At 43.7% G+C, this 15,308-nt stretch overlaps 1 long non-coding RNA gene across 1 annotated transcript; it reads right to left on the minus strand.

Annotated features, from left to right (window-relative positions):
- Nucleotides 1-3,576: 3,576 nt before the first annotated feature.
- On the minus strand, nucleotides 3,577-4,491 carry LOC136852154 (uncharacterized). Its single transcript, XR_010857090.1, has 2 exons — nucleotides 3,976-4,491; nucleotides 3,577-3,728 (listed from the first exon to the last, which is right to left on the minus strand). It is a non-coding gene; the product is annotated as an uncharacterized lncRNA (long non-coding RNA).
- Between the last annotated feature and the right edge of the window lie 10,817 nt (nucleotides 4,492-15,308).

The raw sequence follows: 15,308 nt of genomic DNA on the forward strand, positions 1-15,308 counted from the left end.
CAGGGCGACGGCGGGAGTTCCTGCCTTATTATTTCTAGGGCATTTTGCCCATGAGGAAGAGTGGCCATAAACCTTGCACGCCGTGCAAAAGGTTTGGCTGAAATCTCTTCGCACTGCCCCGGCAGAGGGCGCAGGCGACTTATTAGGGGGCTGTCCGGGAGAGAGAGACGCGGGTGGTTTACTGCGGCATTGCTCCTTGGCATGCCCGATCTTTTTACAGAACCCGCACACGACGGGCTTCTGTGATTGCCCATTCTTCGGCGGAGGGGCACCTGATAGGTAGGCGGGTGGCGTAATTTTGCGCTGCAGCGAGCTCTCCTGGGGGTGATGGGTGTCCCATAGATCCGCTATTCGGCAGCAATCAGCTAAGGTGGGGGCTCCTTCTCGGCGATGTGCGTGGCGAGGGCCGGCGGGGTGTAGAGTAGGAAGTTCTCTATTTGTATTTGTTCGATGGCATCGTTGAGGTCGTAACCCCACGGCCTCGAACCATTTGGCACGGGCACGCTCGGACTTGTAGGCCCAGTCTGCCCAGGTTTGATTGGCCTCCTTCACTAGCCCGCGCCAGCGCCTCCTCCAGCGTTCAGGGGTTATCTCGTACGCCTTGGCAATACTCTGGCGTACGACCTCCCAATTTTCCTGCTCCTCCGGCGGGAGGGCTTTGTAGGCAATCAAGGCCTTCCCTTCAAGGAACTTGCCCAACACCAGGGAGAGTTCGGCTGCACTCAGGGGGCAGGCCTTTAAAACTGTCTCGGCGCTGTCGAGCCACACCTCGGGCTCAGCCTCCGTCCACTTCGGCATGCAAGCGATAGCCTGGCTGAAGGCACTCATTCCCTGGGGGGCAGGTGGAGGCGAAGGGCCACTCTGTTGCAGCATTGCGAGTTCATGGGCACGCTGCTTGTCCCTTTCTTCCCTCTCGGCTTCTTCTCGTTTCTCCTGGGCCAGTCTCTCTGCTGCGTCTCGTTTCTCCTGGGCTAGTCTTTCTGCCTCACGTTCCTGTCTCTCTGCGTCCTCCCGTTTCTCCCGAGCCAGCCTCTCTGCCTCCCGTTCCTGTCTCTCTGCTTCTCGTTCCTGTCTCTCTGCTTCTCGTTCCTGCCGTGCGGCTTCGTCTCGTCTCTCCTGAGCCTGTCTTTCTGCTTCTACTTGTCTCTCCTGAGCCTGTCTTTCTGCCTGTATGGCGTCCATCCTCTCCTGTACCCAGTCTCTTAGTTCTCTCCCGGAAAGGCCGAGTTCCTTCCCTGAGGACATGAAGAACTTGAAATCCTCGCTCTGCTGAGACCGTGTCGACATTTTGCAGGCGGGAGAGGACGCTAGTAACACACAGAATTAATTTCCCAGAGCTGTGGGAATCTTGGACACTTTTTCAAAGGACGTATGATTGGTCTCCTATTTACCGACGAAGCGGGCTGATTGGGGACGATAAATTAGTGATGATTGGTCTCCCGATTTACCGACAAAATGGGCTGATTGGGGACGATAAGTTAGCGATGATTGGTCTCCCTATTTACCGACGAAGCGGGCTGATTGGGGACGATGAATTAGCAATGATTGGTCTCCTATTTACCGATGATTGGTGAATTAGCAATGATTGATTTACCGACGAAGCGGGCTGATTGGGGACGATGAATTTAGCAATGATTGGTCTCCCGGTTTATGACGATGAATTACCGACGATGATTGGATTGGTCTCCTGATTTACCGACGAAGCGGGCTGATTGGGGACGATTTACCGACAAAATGGGCTGATTGGGGACGATAAGTTAGCAATGATTGGTCTCCCGATTTACCGACGAAGCGGGCTGATTGGGGACGATGAATTAGCGATGATTGGTCTCCCGATTTACCGACGGAGCGGGCTGATTGGGGACGATGAATTAGCAATGATTGGTCTCCCGGTTTACCGACGAGGCGGGCTGATTGGGGACGATGAGTTAGCAATGATTGGTCTCCCGATTTACCGACAAAACGGGCTGATTGGGGACGATAAATTAGCAATGATTGGTCTCCCGATTTACCGACGGAGCGGGCTGATTGGGGACGATAAGTAGCAATGATTGGTCTCCCGGTTTACCGACGAAGCGGGCTGATTGGGGACGATGAATTAGCGATGATTGGTCTCCCGATTTACCGACGGAGCGGGCTGATTGGGGACGAAGAATTAGCGATGATTGGTCTCCCGATTTACCGACGAAGCGGGCTGATTGGGGACAATGGGTTAGCAATGATTGGTCTCCCGATTTACCGACGGAACGGGCTGATTGGGGACGATAAGTTAGCAATGATTGGTCTCCCGATTTACCGACGAAGCGGGCTGATTGGGGACGATGAATTAGCAATGATTGGTCTCCCTATTTACCGACGAAGCGGGCTGATTGGGGACGATAAGTTAGCAATGATTGGTCTCCCAAGGTAACGACAAACGGGCTTACTTGGGGACTAGATTGGGATATATATTTAGGTCTCCCGAATTACCGACGAAACGGGCTCATTTGGGGACTGAAGGGAAAATGAATTGGTCTCACCAACTGACCGACGACACGGATTTATTGGGGACAAGAATAGAATATATGGGCGCCCGGGAATTTCCGCACAGACGACGTCTGATCAGCGAGGGCGCTAGTTTAACTGACTTATGGGAGAAGTGTAATTCTCAAGGGCAATTAGGTGGGTGGCCATCCCACATTCACAACAGATAGGCAACACACGCAGCCGTAGTAACAGCACAAAACAAACACACAAAAAAAAACAGAACACAGAACATATAATGTCAGACCCCCAATAATGCAAAACAATTTGGTAGAGCGAAGCAAATCAAACAAACAAATGTTCTCCTAACTGGGCCATGGAATGGACGGTCAAGGCCGTCTGCGCCAAATGAATGAACGACGTAAACACGGTTGTTGACCCTTTTCGTCCTGGGCGTATAATATATGCTTTCGCTCCTATTTCTAAAACGAGAGAGAGAGAGAGGGTAAAAATGCGTCAGCAATGCTAATCTGACTTTCGAACACGTGGTTGACGTCGACGTCGAGGTCTCGTTTCTACAGGAGGAATATGCGCACTATTCCTTTAATGATTTATCACCTGTATAACCTAATTGAATGGCATGCAAGCCGCGTGCAAAGGCTTCCAAAGCTAAGTTTCGGCGATTCTCTCTCTCGTTTTCCTCGGACATGCGCCCTACTATAAAAAAAAATTCCTAGGACTAGTCACGTTTTCTATACCGTCCTACGCTAAATAAACACAGTTTACTTACGCAGAATTTCCTTGGCCTGTTGCGCTGGCTTTTCAAAGGTTCGTAATCTGTCTCGTATCCAGCTTAGCTGAGCTAATTGCTGATTTCACAAATTGCAACACAAACAACAAAGGGGAAGAGGGGGGATGCAATCATTACGAGAATCACTGGTCAGGTCGCCATTTTTATATGTTTCCTGGTGCAGGTGGATCTTATGACTCCACAGTTATTACTTTTACTCGAAAATGGCCTTGTAAGATACCCAGGACATATAAAACACAAAACAAAAAAGAAGTACACGGAGCGGAGGGCTCTTCACTAGGGAAGTGCGCGAAACACGTGGATATAAAAATAGTTATATTTGATAGCACACAAGGTCAAAAGGAAAATTAACTGAAAATACGGTAAATTACTGCCGTAGAAGTCCTCCCGAAGGGGGGGGAGCTTGGGAATGCCAGGAACACGGACCAAGGATAATTCTGCTACAGGCGTCTTTCTGAAACGATATTTGGACCCACGTTACACATCTAATGCTGGAATTTGGGGATTGAATTACTCGGGGTGCACTGAAGGCGCCAAGGACTCCCCGAGGCGTTACTTGTGACTCAGAGGAAAGAAGCTGTGAACACGTGGGCCTGGCTTGAACCAAGGAATATCAGGGAACACAAAGTTATAGGCCCAGAGATTAATAAATGCAAAAGGGCCAAGTAATCGTGACTAGCAACTCGTTTTGGGTACATTACCACATTTGTAGGGGCGTAGGGCTGACGACGTCTTCTGCCGAGAAACACGTGTGGGAGCGTGGATAAATGGTAGCCTCCCTCTCCAAGGTATTTCTTCAAATCGTAGATTGGGGCGGAAAAAGGCGCCCTTGGGATGATGAAAAGGCCGCCGTTTAATGTCAGCTCGCGTTTGGAAGACTTGCAATCCCCCTTGCAGTCTTCTAAGGCCACGTGGAATGGAACACGGGGCACACAGGGCGGCGATGGGATCCAAGTGGCGGCGAGCGGAAGAGGAGGGCAGGGGCAACGGCCCAAGACTGGACTTGTTCTCGGCTTAAACTAGCGGGCGCGTGTGGGACGAGCTATCCTGGCCCTGACCTTTTATTGCTTATGGACAGGGGTAGGGGGGGGGCGATGTCCTGACCCAGATCGCCGACCCGGATATCATAGAAAACGATTTTCTTTCCCTGTACCAAAGAAAACAGTGCAAAGCCAGTTTACTGTCCCCAAACTATTATATTTTCTCTGAGCCCTTATTTCCCCCGACCTTCAAAGGTTCAAACCAACCCAAAGCAGGGAAGGAGAAGATTTTCCTAGCTTATTTTGGCGCTACTTTACAATATTTACAATATATATATATATATATATATATATATATATATATATATATATATATATATATATATATATATATATATATATATATATATATATAGATATATATATATATATATGATTATTATCACTTTTTGTACGTGATTCATCTATCACACATTACCACAGGAAAAAAAATAAGAAACGGGGTGTAGGTCCTGACCGGTTTCGACTTTATTTCCAAGCCATTGACGAAGGACTGATACAGAGTGTGAGAAGTCACAAATATATATACTACATATATATACTACATATATATACTATATATATATATATATATATATATATATATATATATATATATATATATATATATATATATATATATATATATATATATATATATATATATATATATATATATATATATATATTACGACCCTTGTGAGGGCCGAAGTGCAAGTTCTTAAAGCACCAGTAAAGAGAGGGCAGTAATAGTGTCCAATAAATAAAGGTCAATGGAGACGAAAACACGAGAGAAAACTTAACAATATTTATTACACAAAGCAAAAAAAATAAACAGTCAGCCTTGTGACTACAGGACAAAATATGCAGTCCTTAAATAAATCCAGTAGGATTACCTAATCTCTAAAACTAAATCCCTAAGACAGCAGAAAAATAGCACATAAGCAGTATAAAATAAGGGCCCAAATAACATACCTATAACTAAATAAGGTTAGGAAGGAAGGAGGAGACATACAGAAAGAAAACACTTAAATTCCTACCTAATATTATAAAACTAAACTTTAACATTAATAATAATAACAGTAATAATAGTAATAAAAATAATAATGAGAAAAAACACCAAAACTAAGGAATAGCTCCTCACAGTTTATAGGGGGAACAAAGGGTTACACCCACACTTATTGGCGTCTAGTGGTGCTAGGCTGAGGGTCATAGCACCGGGGAACTCTGACACGGTCTCACAGCAAGCAACCAGGGACGGCGTCACTCAACAGGTCACAGCTATCGGAGGGAGTTCTGGAGCACAGGTAGCAACAGGGGTATACTACTGGTAGTGACACCCTGAAATAAATACCAAGAGGACAATACCTGTTCACAGACTCCCTACGTTCCTCCTCGGGCCACAGTGCCCCCACAACTGCCGCACTGATGAAGAAGACGTCCTGGAGGATGCAGAGGCGCCCTTCCTGCGTCCACTCGGAACGGGAATAATTCCTTGCGTCGTCCTGAGCCCGCAGGAAGTCCACACCACGCACAAACACTAGCCTAGGGTAGGCTACAATAGCTCAGAAAGCCGTGGGTGGCACAGGAACTGAGCCCACAGCGCAAAAGGTAATCCAAACGATCCAATAAGCGGCTAAATGTGTGGGAGGCATGCAAGTCAGGCCCGTACTGACTAGAGGACGAATCATACCCTCCGAAGAAAACTTTTGTCTCCAAGGACGACCACCGTAAAAACACGAGACGAAACTGCCAGTCAACACTCCAGAGTCCATGGCAGCTCTCACCCACATCAAAAAGAAACAATAGAGGGAGTTAGGAACAAACTTTTACACACTCCAATGCCGGGAGGAGGCCACCAAATGTCTTTAGCAACACAGCCTTGTCACAAGCAAAACCAAACTTAACCTTAAATAAATCAACAATTAAAGAAAATCACAAGGCTGAAACTAACATAAAATTAATGACAATTACGTTAATACCTGATACCTTCCTCCCCGAAGAAAAAAAAAATTTTGAACAATAAAGTAACATAAAAAAAAAATTTTTTTTTTTATAAATGGAAGACCTGTAAAAGATCACATTAAAAACTATTTATTAATTGATTCAAAGAGGTCATAACAAAATGACAAAAACCTGAAACAGAATGACAGTTAATCTGAAACATTTCCATAATATACAAACCAAATATATATATATACCTTACCAGATGCAACTCAAACCAACATGGGCAAAAACACCACAGCAAAGAAAACCTTAAAGACAAGGAAACAAACCTATCTAGCTAAACCTAAATAAAGCTCAGACACACAGTCACACACCTTAACCTACCACACACCCACAGCACCACTCCAGATGTCATATAACACCATTACAAAGAAACTACCAACAGGACAGAATCCACATGAGATCAAAAATACCAATCACATACAGAACTCACAAGCAACTGGCATGGTCGCCAACAGAAGACTTAAGTTATGTTTCAAAAGAAAAACTTACCAAACTTAACCTACTAAACTTAAACTAAGAAAACGCACAAGAACAAACGAAATCATACTACACCGAATAATTTTTTTCATACAACCAAACTTGAGTAACAAGCAGGGCGGCGCATGAGAAGGGTAGGTGAAACATGCTTAAGTAGTCCTGGATAGGGCATCAGGAATCTTATTTTCTGAGCCTTTCACGTGCTTAATAATCAAATTAAATTCTTGTAGAAAAAGCGCCCATCGCAAAATCCTCTGGTTGGCTCCTTTCATCCGTTCGATGAACACCAGCGGGTTGTGATCTGTCCAGATTTCCATGGGAAAAAAAAAATTTGTTACATAAGGTTTAAAGTGAGTCAAAGATCGAACCAAGGAGAGAGCTTCTTTTTCAATTGTTGAGTACCGCCTTTCAGCTGCCAGCAACTTCTTGCTGAAGTAAGATACCAGATGAACTTCACCGCTTTCCTTCCTTTGGGAAAAGAACGCCTCCTATACCAACGTCACTAGCGTCCACGGCGATGATAAATGGCCTATGAAAATCTGGGGAAGTTAAAATAGGATTAGTTATCAATATTGATTTAAGTTGGTTAAAAGCTTTCTCACACTGATCAGACCATGAGAATTTTCGGCCTTTCTCTAACAAACTAGTGAGAGGTTGAGCGAGATCTGCATAATTACGTACAAACCGGCGATAGTACCCAGTCATACCAAGTACTCTCCTCACTTCTCTGACATTACTCGGCCTGTTCAAGTTAATGATCGCCTCGAGGTTGGCTTGTTTAGGAGCCACCTGACCCAAACCAACCTCGTGACCTAAATAACAAACCTTGGCCTGCCCTACTTCACACTTGGCTAAATTAACTACAAGCCCAGCACACCTTAGAGCTTCAAAAACCTTACGAAGCCTTACCATATGGGTGTTCCAGTCATTACTATAAACAACCAAATCATCAATATAAATTTCTGTTCCTTCCAGACCACAAATGACCCTATTCATTAATCTCTGAAAAGTGCATGCAGCATTCTTCATGCCAAAGGGCATAACCTTACATTCGTAAAGTCCAAAAGGAGTAACAAATGCAGATATCTCACGAGCACGATCGGACAATGGAACCTGCCAGTACCCTTTCAACAGATCCAATTTAGTAATAAACTTGGCAGACCCGATCCGATCCAGACAATCATCAATACGAGGTAATGGAAAAGAATCATTTTTGGTGTGGGTATTAACCTTCCGATAATCCACACACATGCGGAACTTACCATCCGCCTTCTTTAACCAGTACTATAGGAGAACTCCAGGGACTCACAGATGGCTGAATAAGGTCATGCTTCAACATGTAGTTGATCTCCTTACTGACTAAATCTAGTTTTACAGGGTTCAGCCGGTAAGGACTCTGCTTTACAGGGGAAGCATCACCCACATCAACATCATGGCTCAAAACCTGGGTTCTCCCTGGGGCATCCTGAAAAAGTTCTGAAAAAGAATAGATTAAATTAAGCACTTCTTCTCTTTGATTAGAATTTAAATGTCCTAAACTACTTTTTCAACAGTTCTAAATTTTGCATATTTTCCCCCAATGCATCCGAAGGAACCTGACACACTAAGTCATCGGACTCCTCCGGAGGTACATCAACTACCACAGACACGGGTTATACAATCGCTAAGGGATCACCACACTTGCCAACATAAGGCTTTAAACGATTAATATGAAATATTCTACATTTACGGCTTGAACCGGGAGCCTCAATCTCATAGTTAACATCAGACAACTTCCTCAGAACCTTCCAAGGACCCTTATACCTCGGCTCGAGAAAACTGTCCGGATCCATACTCAATACCAATACTAATTCCCCAGGTTCAAATGAACGAACCTTAACCTTTTTATCGAAATTTTCCTTCATTCGGGATTGAGACTGTTCCAAATTCTCCCTGGCAAACTTCCAGGCATTCAACATCCTCTAGACCTTAAGTCTTCCACCAACCCTCCAACTTTTACTTCCCCCTTCCGGTTGGATTTTAGCATTTCAAACATAATTTCTAACGGTCCTCGAACTTTGTGCCCAAATACCAACTCGAAAGGAGCTACACCTGTAGAAGAGTTAGGGTGATTTCTAATAGCAAAGAGGGCAAAAGGGAGGGCTTTGTCCCACTCGCTACCAGAATCATAACAATGTTTCTTAAGTACAGACTTGAGGGTTTGATGAAACCTTTCCACCAAACCTTGACTCTCCGGATGATAAGGTACGCTGGTAATGTGCTGAATGGCCAGTTCAGCACATTTACCCCTAAATACCTTACTCGTGAAATTCGTCCCACAGTCGGTCTGAATTACACGAGGGAGACCATACCTGGAAAAGAAATCCATTAAGTTTTTCAAAAACAAACTTTGAAGTAATACGCCTCATAGGTATAGCTTCAGGAAAACGAGAGGCTCTATCCATGATAGTTAGTAAATATACATAACCAGTTTTAGTCTTGGGTAAAGGACCCACCACATCAATAACCAACTCTGAAAATGGTTCACCTATGGCAGGTATGGGATGCAACGGGGCTTTAGGAATACCCTGGTTGGGTTTCCCCATGACTTGACAAGTTTCACACTCTCTGATGAACTGCTTCACACTCAGTTTCATTCCAGGCCACCAGAAATATCTAGCCAAACTGTGGAAAGTTTTTCAACATGCCCAAATGACCTGAAAAGAAATTTGTGTGAGCTAATTCCAACACAGATTTTCTGAACTGAGACGGCACTATGATCTGTTCAACACGACCAGTTTTATTTACATCATCAGTGGCGGGACGACTAAACCTGTATAAAAGACCTCTTACAATACCAAACCTAGGCTTAGTCAGATCCTCGACATCACCCAAATCAAAATTAAATTCATCTTTCTGAGCTTTAATAAAAGCAGCTCTGTCACAATCAAAGTTAAAAGGTCTAACTACATCACTTACACTACTCTCTACTGACCCGGGCCTTTCTACATCTAACTTTACACTACTTAACATTAAGTCATCATCATTATCTTCATCAAGTAAATTAGCAGCTCTTGCTGCGGACCGAGTAGTTACAGTCACGGGACTGGCATTAACGGACAATATAGGGAACAGCTCCCGACCTTCACTATCCAGCATGTCATTCCCAGGATACCATCAATTCCAGGGATAGGCAGACTATCCACCACAGCTAACTCAGTTATCCGATCATATCCTGGAAAAGACAAGTGGACGTTAACCAAAGGAGCAGACACAACTGAATCTGGGAAACCTCCCAACACTACAAAATTACCAGTATACTTAGTACCACCATTCAAAGTAGTCTTCAAAATCAACGACCGGGCAGAACCGGTGTCCCTAAGAAACTTAACCTGGACAACACAGTTATCATCAAATCAACTTTCCAGGCCATACATATTTATCAAACTCAAGTCACAATTGATCATTAGGAACATCTTTGACATTACTACCTACACTACTACCTGTCTACTACAGATCTGTCTACAGCACTACTATTTACGTTAGACCTATCAGGAATTACAGCCACAGGACTTTGACCATTACGTTCCAGGTAACGTCGACGAGTATTGCATTGGCTTTGGAAATGCCCTGGTTTGTTGCACCAGTAGCAAGTTCCTCGATGACCTGAACCTCTGTTTCCATTATTATTAGACCTGGTAGTACCCTTATTAGGGTAACCCCTATTAACAAAAACTCTAGGGGGAGGAGACTCTCCTTGGACTCTACCCATATCCCTACCACCTGAAAAAGAATTAGGTTAACATTTTTAGGGGTGTGGGGAATCGACAAAGAGGCTTCTCCTCTACTACCACCACTGGGGAGTGAAGCGAAGGGTTATTCAACATTTTATAATTGAAATTTCCACTACCAGACCGATGAGTCAACACATACTCATCCGCTAACTGAGCGGCATTACTCACTTTAGTAGCCTTCACCTCCTCTAGGTATACCCTCAACTCCCTGCTACAGGCTTTCTTAAATTCTTTAAGGAGCAGCAGTTCACGTAACGCCGCGAAAGTGACGACCTGTCGACTCTTTAGCCAGTCGTCGAACTGTTACTCCTTGATGCGGGCAAACTCGACAAAGGACTGTGCAGGGAGTTTAGTGTAATTACGAAACCTGAGGCGATAGGCCTCAGGGACCAGATCATACGCTTTCAGAACCAAGCTCTTAACTTTTTGATAGTCCCGAGCTACTCCCTCCTCCAAGGCATTATATACCCGAATTGCCTTGCCAACCAACCTACACTGGATAAGAACTGTCCACATCTCTGTGGGCCAAGACAATCGGGTAGCCACACGCTCAAACGCCTTGAAGAACTCTGGGACGTTTCTTCTCATCAAACATAGGCACTAATTTAAGTGCCGCACCTAAATTAAATTTCTCTTCAACCTCTACATTTGGTGAGCTAGCCATATTTGCTCTCTGTAGCTTAGCCATTTCCAAATTTAGATTTACCATCTCCCTCTCATGACGCCTAGCCCTCTCGTTTTCCTCAAACTCAATCTTACGCAACTCTATGCGTTTACATATTAATTTAAATTCCCTGTCCTCCTTAGATTCACCCAAAACATTAGAAAGGGGGACAGGTTCCACTGGTACAGAATTAAGAGGCAAAAAAGGATTATTAGACAAATTCCCACTACCTTTAAGGAAACCTTCGGGAAAGTTTGCAGGACCTTCATACAGGGTACCGATACGAGGAGGATCCTCAAACAAGGTTAGACCAACTGCCACACTCACATTGTCACTATCCACTTCCACACTCCCTTCACCAACACTTCCTAAATCACTCTCCCTATCGCTAACCAAATGCTGCAGCGTCAGCCATATCCTGACTAACCTTACTCCTGACTAACAACAAAACTTCCTTCTTCGAGTCCGAAGACTTCACCACAATACCCAACCACCGTGCACACTCTATTAAATGTTTCTTATTCAAAACCGGCAGATGCTTCAAACAATCAGCCGACCCCAAAAACTCGGCCGGATCAAAAATAAATTCCTCCATGATGCAAAATTAAATAATTCGGGGGGGAAGGCAACAATACTCAACAAGGCAACAAATATTGAAGCGATCACTCGAGTGCCGCTCCACAGACCCAATCACTGAACACCCTGAGCTCTCAATCCTGTCACGGTCGCCAATTATTACGACTTTTGTGAGGGCCATAAGTGCAAGTTCTTAAAGCACCAGTAAAGAGAGGGCAGTAATACAGTGTCCAATAAATAAAGGTCAATGGAGACGAAAACACGAGAGAAAACTTAACAATATTTATTACACAAAGCAAAAAAAAATAAACAGTCAGCCTTGTGACTACAGGACAAAATATGCAGTCCTTAAATAAATCCAGTAGGATTACCTAATCTCTAAAACTAAATCCCTAAGACAACAGAAAAAAATAGCACATAAGCAGTATAAAATAAGGGCCCAAATAACATACCTATAACTAAATAAGGTTAGGAAGAGGAAGGAGGAGACATACAGAAAGAAAACACTTAAATTCCTACCTAATATTATAAAACTAAACTTTAACATTAATAATAATAACAGTAATAATAGTAATAAAAATAATAATGAAAAAAAAACACCAAAACTAAGGAATAGCTCCTCACAGTTTATAGGGGAACAAAGGGTTACACCCACACTTATTGGCGTCTAGTGGTGCTAGGCTGAGGGTCATAGCACCGGGAACTCTGACACGGTCTCACAGCAAGCAACCAGGGACGGCGTCACTCAACAGGTCACAGCTATCGGAGGGAGTTCTGGAGCACAGGTAGCAACAGGGGTATACTACTGGTAGTGACACCCTGAAATAAATACCAAGAGGACAATACCTGTTCACAGACTCCCTACGTTCCTCCTCGGGCCACAATGCCCCCACAACTGCCGCACTGATGAAGAAGACGTCCTGGAGGATGCAGAGGCGCCCTTCCTGCGTCCACTCGGAACGGGAATAATTTCCTTGCGTCGTCCTGAGCCCGCAGGAAGTCCACACCACGCACAAACACTAGCCTAGGGTAGGCTACAATAGCTCAGAAAGCCGTGGGTGGCACAGGAACTGAGCCCACAGCGCAAAAGGTAATCCAAACGATCCAATAAGCGGCTAAATGTGTGGGAGGCATGCAAGTCAGGCCCGTACTGACTAGAGGAGGAATCATACCCTCCGAAGAAAACTTTTTGTCTCCAAGGACGACCACCGTAAAAACACGAGACGAAACTGCCAGTCAACACTCCAGAGTCCATGGCAGCTCTCACCCACATCAAAAGAAACAATAGAGGGAGTTAGGAGTAAACTTTTACACACTCCAATGCCGGGGAGGAGGCCACCAAATGTCTTTAGCAACACAGCCTTGTCACAAGCAAAACCAAACTTAACCTTAAATAAATCAACAATTAAAGAAAATCACAAGGCTGAAACTAACATAAAATTAATGACAATTACGTTAATACCTGATACCTTCCTCCCCGAAGAAAAAAAAATTTTGAACAATAAAGTAACATAATTGAAAAAATTTTTTTTTATAAATGGAAGACCTGTAAAAAGATCACATTAAAAACTATTTATTAATTGGATTCAAAGAGGTCATAACAAAATGACAAAAACCTGAAACAGAATGACAGTTAATCTGAAACATTTCCATAATATACAAACCAAATATATATATATACCTTACCAGATGCAACTCAAACCAACATGGGCAAAAACACCACAGCAAAGAAAACCTTAAAGACAAGGAAACAAACCTATCTAGCTAAACCTAAATAAAGCTCAGACACACAGTCACACACCTTAACCTACCACACACCAACAGCACCACTCCAGATGTCATATAACACCATTACAAAGAAACTACCAACAGGACAGAATCCACATGAGATCAAAAATACCAATCACATACAGAACTCACAAGCAACTGGCATGGTCGCCAACAAGACTTAAGTTATGTTTCAAAAGAAAAACTTACCAAACTTAACCTACTAAACTTAAACTAAGAAAACGCACAAGAACAAACGAAATCATACTACACCGAATAATTTTTTCATACAACCAAACTTGAGTAACAAGCAGGGCGGCGCATGAGAAGGGGTAGGTGAAACATGCTTAAGTAGTCCTGGATAGGGCATCAGGAATCTTATTTTCTGAGCCTTTCACGTGCTTAATAATCAAATTAAATTCTTGTAGAAAAAGCGCCCATCGCAAAATCCTCTGGTTGGCTCCTTTCATCCGTTCGATGAACACCAGCGGGTTGTGATCTGTCCAGATTTCCACGGGAAAAGAAAAATTTGTTACATATGGTTTAAAGTGAGTCAAAGATCGAACCAAGGAGAGAGCTTCTTTTTCAATTGTTGAGTACCGCCTTTCAGCTGCCAGCAACTTCTTGCTGAAGTAAGATACTGGATGAACTTCACCGCTTTCCTTCCTTTGGAAAAGAACACCTCCCATACCAACGTCACTAGCGTCCACGGCGATGATAAATGGCCTATGAAAATTTGGGAAGTTAAAATAGGATTAGTTATCAATATTGATTTAAGTTGGTTAAAAGCTTTCTCACACTGATCAGACCATGAGAATTTTCGGCCTTTCTCTAACAAACTAGTGAGAGGTTGAGCGAGATCTGCATAATTACGTAACAAACCGGCGATAGTACCCAGTCATACCAAGTACTCTCCTCACTTCTCTGACATTACTCGGCCTGTTCAAGTTAATGATCGCCTCGAGGTTGGCTTGTTTAGGAGCCACCTGACCCAAACCAACCTCGTGACCTAAATAACAAACCTTGGCCTGCCCTACTTCACACTTGGCTAAATTAACTACAAGCCCAGCACACCTTAGAGCTTCAAAAACCTTACGAAGCCTTACCATATGGGTGTTCCAGTCATTACTATAAACAACCAAATCATCAATATAAATTTCTGTTCCTTCCAGACCACAAATGACCCTATTCATTAATCTCTGAAAAGTGCATGCAGCATTCTTCATGCCAAAGGGCATAACCTTACATTCGTAAAGTCAAAAAAGGAGTAACAAATGCAGATATCTCACGAGCACGATCGGACAATGGAACCTGCCAGTACCCTTTCAACAGATCCAATTTAGTAATAAACTTGGCAGACCCGATCCGATCCAGACAATCATCAATACGAGGTAATGGAAAAGAATCATTTTTGGTGTGGGTATTAACCTTCCGATAATCCACACACATGCGGAACTTACCATCCGCCTTCTTTACCAGTACTATAGGAGAACTCCAGGGACTCACAGATGGCTGAATAAGGTCATGCTTCAACATGTAGTTGATCTCCTTACTGACTAAATCTAGTTTTACAGGGTTCAGCCGGTAAGGACTCTGCTTTACAGGAAGCATCACCCACATCAACATCATGGCTCAAAACCTGGGTTCTCCTGGGGCATCCTGAAAAAGTTCTGAAAAATAATAGATTAAATTAAGCACTTCTTCTCTTTGATTAGAATTTAAATGTCCTAAACTACTTTTCAACAGTT

The sequence above is a fragment of the Macrobrachium rosenbergii genome, chromosome 25, assembly GCF_040412425.1.
Source record: "Macrobrachium rosenbergii isolate ZJJX-2024 chromosome 25, ASM4041242v1, whole genome shotgun sequence".
Classification (NCBI taxonomy): domain Eukaryota; kingdom Metazoa; phylum Arthropoda; class Malacostraca; order Decapoda; family Palaemonidae; genus Macrobrachium; species Macrobrachium rosenbergii.